Source organism: Mus musculus, chromosome 13 (genome assembly GCF_000001635.26).
Source record: "Mus musculus strain C57BL/6J chromosome 13, GRCm38.p6 C57BL/6J".
Classification (NCBI taxonomy): domain Eukaryota; kingdom Metazoa; phylum Chordata; class Mammalia; order Rodentia; family Muridae; genus Mus; species Mus musculus.
The window spans coordinates 58,732,599-58,740,967 of NC_000079.6; positions in this window are offsets into that span (position 1 = coordinate 58,732,599).

An 8,369-nucleotide genomic window follows, 5' to 3' on the forward strand; every position below is an offset into this window, starting at 1 on the left:
ATCAAGAACAGCGACTATTTATGGAGAACTAACTTGTTCAGTCAGGTCAGTTTGGAAGACAAATGAGTTCAAGCTCATCAGCTCAACAGATGTAATCGAAGTGTGGGGCTGTAGTTAGAGGGACATTCCGGGAGAAGGGGAGAAGACAGCAGGGGGCGTTGGGGGCCAAGATCTCAAGTGCTTCTACCAACAATGGGAGTGGGAAAAGGAGAAAAACAATGTTACCAGGGTTCAGATACTGGGCTGCCCAGCAGGAACTGGGAACCGGGATTGTGGGTACAGGGACTGAGCCTATCAGAATGGCAGGCTGCATGGAGAGCTCCTTGACCTCCAAGTGCCCTCCCACCACTGCCTCTCATTGGCTAACTCCACTATCAGTCTTCTACTGAGCCTATCAGGATGGCAGGCTGCACAGGGAACTCCTTGACCTCCAAGCTCCTTCCCACCAATACCTCTCATTGGCTAGCTCTTGTCTTCTGGCAAAGAGGTTAAGAACTGTAATTTGTATGAGTCAGTTCTCTGTGATTCCAAGAGGCACGTATGGCCCCTGCTTGAGAATAAGCAGGCTCAGATCCGATACATTACCCAGGCCACGTATTTGGCATATTTTACGTGAAACTTGCCAGACTGTGGTCCTTTGGTCACTGCGAGTCTGTTTCCTGGTTTTATCAATAAAATTTTATTAGAACACAGGTTCACTCCTAGTCACACATTCATTTACATTCAGCCTGTGGCTGTTCTAGACTATACTGGTATAGACGAATAGCTATGCTAGAGATGTGCATACATCTCCAATCCTGTAGAGAACGGTTTGCTGGATGTATGGTTAGTCCTTATCAGCTGTTAGGCGATGGTTTTCTAAACTAAGGAACAGGCTCTGAAGTAAATGGAATTAGTTGATCATGAGCACCTGGCCAGAGTAGAAACCTGCATCTAACCTCAGTCCAGTCTAATGCTCAAACTCTGGATATTCTGTTGACCCCTCCTATGTTTCTAATTGAATGAGCCTTGTCCCTCAGCCAGGTGCCCCGTGTGCCCTCTCCCGCGTTTTGAGCCATTCTCAGCTCTTGCATGTCTGCTGAAGGCAACACCGTTGGGTTGGCATGTCTCTGCTCATATTTGCCTTATCACAAAACTCCCGGTAGAACCCAGGAGCTGTGGGCTGTCTCACAGGAGCTACAGCTTGGAGTTCCTTTGCTAGACTCTGCTTGTCAGATAAGCAACTGGCCGTTAGGAAGCTGTTCTTGCTCCTTGTCTGTACAGTCATTGCAGCTAAAGGAGAAGAGCAGAAGTTGGGGAGACTGTCTCTGACCTAATGGAAATCAATGTTAAAATGAGATTCACTTACAAATACATGGTACCATTAATGCTTTAGGAATGAATGATCCTCTTTAATGCTAAGTTCACCTGCCTGCTGGAAAAACAAAACCCTCTCCGTGGAATAAATAGTATTGGCATTGCTTCTCCAAGCTGCTTGGAGGTTCATCTTAGGTGTGGTATTAAGGATGCAAGCTGTGTTGTCTTTGTACAACAATCACAGCAGGACAGAGTTCCCCAAGTACTCAATTTCCATGTTCCTGGATTCCAAATGCTTGTGAACTAGATACACTCGAAGTGCTCGTGGATATGGATGCCCATGTGAGGCATCCCAGCTCCGGGTATAACTTGAGAGGGATAAACCGGATGCATACAAGTTGAAACTCAGATTCCCATATGGTGCACAAGAGCTGGCATGGATTTAGTTCATTGGTCTCATGTCCCATCTCCTGACACTCAGAGGTTAGTGTCTCAGATCTCAGTGAATAGCACTATTGGAAGGTAGAGACCTGCTGGAGGAAACAGGCAGCACCCATGCCCTTGAAGGTTATGTTCCTCTTCCTCCTCCTCCTCCTCCTCCTCCTCCTCCTCCTCCTCCTTCCCCTCCCCCCTCAGCTTTCTGGCTAACATGAGGTTGGTGGTTTTCCTCTGCCCCACACTTCAGCCATGATGTTCTGCCAAGAGTAACACTGCCAAGAGTTACAAGAACGGACACCCCGAATCCATCAGCCCAAACCTACATTCCAACATTTCCCTGTTTAAGTTGTATATCTCAGTGTCACTGTGAAGGAAGTCTGTTTGGGGTTATACCCGTGTGTGCATTCCTGTGTCTATTCATGCATGCTGCTGTGTGCATGTGTGTATGTGTGTGCATGGATATTCAGGAGCCAGAGGCTGATATCAGGTGTCTTCCTCAATCGCTCTCACCTTCCTTTACCGAGACAGTGTTTCTCAGAGAACCTAGAGCGTGCTGCGTGTGGCAAGCTTGGCTGATCTACAAGCCATAGGGATCCTCAGGTCTCTACCTCCCAGGGCTGGGATTACAGGTGCATTCAGATTTGTGGGCCCTGGGGATTCAAACTCAGGGCCTTATGTGCTTACACTGCAAGCCCCTTACCAACTGAACCCTTTGCCCTGCCTCTTGGATGCACTTTTGTGAAATAAGATATTGTTCATTTGTGTTGTGCTTATTAGGACAAAATCATATTATAAAGCCAGAGCATCTGTAGATACTGCTATGACTATGATATTTGCCTACCTCTAATTGAGTGGAAAATAAATAAGGAACTGCTGTCCCTTTAATCCAACCACCACATGCTTTGATAATATCAGTTCTCCACAGAGGCAGTGGAAACAGCCATGGGTCTGGGTCTAGGGTCCAGCTGCTCCTCATGGGGATGGATGTTCAGGCACCCACCAAGGCGTCAGAAGCAGTGACAAGAGGGGCATGCCCTCCCATTCCTGTCCCCAGCTTCTACTGACACATGGTTGGAGCAAGAGAAGACTGAATTGCTGTTTGTGGATGTGAACACTTGTGGACGAACACATATTTTACTCTCTAGGTCATTCATGTGTGTGTGTGTGTGTGTGTGTGTGTGTGTGTGTGTGTGTATAAACTTTTGTAGGGCAGTAGAGCTCCCAAAGGCTACAGAGCAGGTTAAATGCAGGCTCTTTCTCTTAAAGAGCTCACTTCTCAGTGTAGTCTGGGAAACCCTAGTTGCTTAGTCAACTTCTCAGTGCAGCCCAGAGGTCTGGAAGTAGCTGGCCTTCTCCCACCCCCATTCCCCGTGGCCCCTCCCCATTCTTCTGCCCTCTCCCTGACTGACTTCATGGTCGGTTGGTCACTGACTTGCCCACTCTGCTCTTTCCCAGCAGCCTCGTTTCTCACACCTCAGCAAATGCTGAATGTCGCCATCCTTTCTCCTCAGCGGTCTAAGCACTCTGCACCTCCTGCTGCTGCCCCACTTTGAGAGGCCTGAGGTCAGAGGGTGGCCCTGTGTCAGCGTTTGCATTGCTGAGCAGTGCTCACAGAGCCTGCATGAGCATTCACCTTCCTCTCCACCTGCACCCAGGGCTCAGCCACTGCCCCATCCCATAAGCAGAGTGCTTCCTCTCTTGCACTTGGCCCAGACCTTACCCAGGTGATCTCCTAAGGGCTCCATCCTTGAGGCAGCTCTGTTGGTGATTGTCCTGTTTTCTTACTTTGGCTTTCCATCACCACCTTTCTTGTGGCATAGACATTTGAGCTTTTGATGTGATTCACAGGAAGGGGAAGCAAATGGAGAACGGGCTGGTTTCCTGCCAACCTAGAGATGGAGCTTAAAGTTGGTGATGTATGTATGTATGTATGTATGTATGTATGTATGTATACATTTATGTGTGTGTATATTACAGAATATGTGCCTATATATTGTATTTATATAAAAATATACATAATATGTTACATATCCATATATGCTTTTTCCAAATAAGGAATTCTACCACACAAACTATTAATTGTGTGTTTACTATGTGGCAGGCATTTTATTCAGCACACACACACACATATGCACATACACGAACATACATGCTTGCACAGGCACATAGTCCTACCCTCACACAAACACACACACACATGCATGCACATGCACACACACACACACACACACACACACACACACACACACACACACAGCAGTGCATCCATCTTGTCTCGGTCCTGGAAACCTGACTGGATTGACATGAGAATGAAGAAGTGGGGTAGGGGGCTAAAGAGATGGCTCAGTGGTTAAGAGTACTGACTGCTCTTCTAGAGGTCCTGAGTTCAGTTCCCAGCAACCACATGGAGGCTCACAACCATCTGTGATGGGATTCAATGCTCTCTTCTAGTGTGAGTCTGAAGGGAGCAACAGTGTACTCATATACATAAAAATACAAAAAGAAAGAAAGAGAAAAAGAGAGAAAAGAAGGAAGGGAGGAAGGGAGGAAGGGAGGAAGGGAGGAAGGGAGGAAGGGAGGAAGGGAGGAAGGGAGGAAGGGAAGAAGGGAGGAAGGGAGGAAGGGAGGAAGGGAGGAAGGGAGGAAGGGAGGAAGGAAGGGAGGAAGGAAGGAAGGAAGGAAGGAAGGAAGGAAGGAAGGAAGGAAAGAGAAAGAGAGAAGAAGGGACCTACATGCTCACTGACACACGTCTGGAAAGGCTGGGATAGGGCACTCTGACAGAGTTGCATCAGCCACTGCCAGCAGGCAGAGCCTCACTTTTACTGTGAAAGGCACTGTGGGGAAGGGTCAGAGATTCCTTCCTTGTAGGAGGTCTCTGTAGGTGTCTATAGGGGTTGGGGGGTAGCACTTCACCAATTTGCACAGAAAACCAAAAACAATAGCATAGTTACTGTTCAAGGGGCATCAGATGGTGTAATATCACGTAAGACATGGCTGGAGAGAGAATATGTGCACTCAGCAGAGGCAGCCAGAGAAACTCTGCATGTTACAGTAAAAGTCAAAGGTGGAGAAACACAGAATAAGGTTTAATGTAAGTTCAGAGGGAATTAAGAGGGGTATAGGAGAGGGTAAGGGGAGGCACAGCCTTTATAGTCAGGTTTGACATAGGGTTTCAAGATTTGCTGAACGCTGATCTTTCATTTTAGGGACCCTAATAAATCCCAAATGGGATGAAGAAAAAAAAAACATATTCCAGTCAATGTAGGGAAATGTCAGGATATCAGACACTACTTAAAAAAAAATGGAAAGAAAAGCATAAACTATCAAAAAAGATAATTAAACTTACATTTCTAAAGTAATATCTTAAAACATTGAATCTAAACCCCGTGATTACCTATTCATCCCAGTATCTATACGACAAAACATACTTGGAAGGTGCAGAGGAAAGAAGTATGCTTTAGACAGATGCAAGTTGTATTGTATGTTTGGGTTGTAGGATGTGGAGAAGTCATCCTTGCACTGAGCTGCAAGCTTTCTCCTTGCCAACGGGTTTTCATGTTCCAGAATGTGTTTTGCAGGCTCTGGAGGAGGTGGGGGAGAGGTCGTCAGAAGACTTGGTCAGTGCCTGGTGAGGGCTCTCCACAGGCAGGACATTCCCACCTTTCTTTCCAAGTCTCATGGGGAAAATGTATTTGGACTGAAGGATGGGAAAAACCTCTATGTGATGCCGTTTTCTGGAGATGAGGTGGCTGTTGCACGCTCGAACTCTCAGCTATAGTGGCTACCCAGATAAGACCTTCACAAGACTGGGCCTGTTACCAATGCTATGGTGGGAGGGATGAGAGTGAGGGACACAGGCCGTTAATGTGTGTATATGTGTGTGTGTGTGTGTATGTGTGTGTGATATTCCTCTGTGGTGTAACAGCTGGTAAGCTTTCTTGCTCAGATAAATGGCCCCCACTCTGTATATCACACACAGAATGCATAACGAGAAGCTCCAAATGGTAGGGGCTGTCCCTAGAAAACTCAAAGAAAGCTGTAGACCTGCTTCTAGGCCTCGTGTGCTGTATTAGGGAGCATGAATAGCACAAGCTGCTCTTTGATGTGAGTGATGTACCCAGAGAGAAGATGTGCCTAACCCTTGAGAGACTTAAGGCCCCAAGGAGTGGAGGGGCCTGGTGGGGGTGGGGGTGGAGGGTAGGAGGGTGGGGACATCCTCTTGGAGACAGGGAGGAAGAGCAATGGGATGAGGAACTGTGGGAGGGTGGACCGGGAAGAGGGTAATGACTGGACTGTAAAAAAATAAAAGTAATAATAATAATAATAAACAAAAAACTTTCAAAATATAGCATCAACACATACTACATAACCAGTCATGATGTTCGCAGTGCTTCCAAAGTGAAGGGCACACATCTTTACTGGAGATAAACCTTTAAGTCAAGGCTCAGTTTTTTTGTTTTGTTTTGTGTTTTTTTTAAAAAGATTTATTTATTTTATTTTATGTATGTGAGTACACTGTAGCTATACAGATGGTTGTGAGAATTGAATTTGGGACCTCTGCTCACTCTGGTCAGTCTTGCTCACTCAGTCCCTGCTCTCTTAGGCCAAAGCTTTATTTATATTATAAATAAGTAAACTGTAGCTGTCTTCAGATGCACCAGAAGAGGGTATCAAACCTCATTACAGGTGATTGTAAGCCACCATGTAGTTGCTGGGATTTAAACTCAGGGTCTTTGGAAGAGCAGTCAGTGCTCTTACCCGCTCAGCCACCTCACCGGCCCCAGTTATTTTATTTTATTTTTATTTTTTTTATGCCTTTTAAGACTTAATATTGTAAAATGTCATTTCTCCCAAACTTTATAGATTGTTCTACAGAACATATCCAGTGAAAGCTTTCTTTGTCTTGTCATGTTTTTTTTTTTTTTTTTTTTTTTTTTTTTTTTTTTGTAGAACTTGACAACTGAGTTCTAAATTATGCATGGACCGGGTTGTGAGTAACGAGTGTGTTCTTTTTTAAATGTTATATTTTTATTAACTCTTTAAGAATTTCATATATGCCTAGAGTGTGTTTTAATCAGACTCACCCACTACTTCTCTCCCGGGGCTCCTCCCACCCACCTCAACTTTTTGTCTCCCCACCTTCCATTTAAATAACCCACCCAGTCCAATCTACCATACATATAACCCCGAACCCCTACTCTGCCAATCTCACCAACCACAAATGGAAGGAGCTGGGCAACCCATTGCACTGGACAGGAGCTGTGGCTTCTAACCCTGTTGGAATACAAGGTGAAACACATCTATTCTTATATTACTGATTTCTTAGATTAGAGTTCAAAGTAATGGGTTTCCTCACACTGTCTCTACATCCTGTCAGTACAAGAAAAGTAATTTTATGAAATATCTTGAATTGTCTGAATCAAAGGTAAAAAGGGAGTCAGAGCCTCATAGTAAAGTAAAAAGCACAGATTTGATTAGCCACTGGGCAGCCTATACCAAGTAGACCTCACAACATGTTTGATCACATGTCTGACTTCAAGGAGGACTTTAAAGTCCACATGGGGAGACCCATCATCAAAGAGGAAAAGGCGACAGGCAACCTAGCTTTGACTGCCAATGTCACCTGCAGCAAGACTTCAGAGAAGGGAGGCATCACTAGAGCTGGCTTACGTGGGGTTTGCCTGCCCCTTTGGAATGAGTGCCTAGGGTCTCATCATGTTTGAACAAAGATAATAAAAGGCAGGATGCAGATAGTCACATCAGCCAGGTAACAGGAGGGGTTGAGGTATGGCTTCAAGGCACCACCACTGCCTGGCTAAACACCATTACCATTACGTTATTACCATTGTTCAAGCCTCTTCTGAGTCTATGAATGCCTGATGTGCTTCCCCTATCTGTCAACATCACTTGCCCATGGTTCCTGGTGCCACTTGCTCTTCTCTCTGTGTCTCCAGCCAAGGGGCAGAGCTGCCCATGGTCACAGAACTGCCTGTGGTCACAGAGCTGTCCGTGGTTACAGAACTGCCCATGGTCACAGAGCTGCCCATGGTCACAGAGCTGCCCATGGTCACAGAGCTGCCCATGGTCACAGAGCTGCCCATGGTCACAGAGCTGCCCATGGTTGCAGAACTGCCTGTGGTTACAGAACTGCCCATGGTTGCAGAACTGCCTGTGGTCTCAGAGCTGCCCATGGTCACAGAACTGGCCATGGTTACAGAACTGGCCATGGTCACAGAGCTACCTGTGGTCTCAGAGCTGCCCATGGTCGCAGTGCTGCTTGTGGTTACTCCTCTTTGGCTTGTATCGTCTCCTGTTCAGTCTCTCAGCTCTTCCATATACATCTTTCCCAGTGGGCTCAATCTCCTCCATCAGCTCTTCTCTGCTTTAAGCCCTCGAAGAAGGTTCTATTTCCCCAATGTTTTAAATGCCAAGTTCGAACTGTTCCCAGCCTCATGTGGTCTGGAGAAGCAAGGATTATGTTGAACCAAATTAGGCAGAGAGCTCCAGGGCGTTACTGACTCTGGCTGTGCACTCTCGCAAGTGTCTCTCCACCCGAGATTAAATGCATCTCTGTCCCTTCCTCCCATGTGTGGAGGCAGGGCTTGAGGGGCGGTGCCCTTGGGGACGGGGTCCTG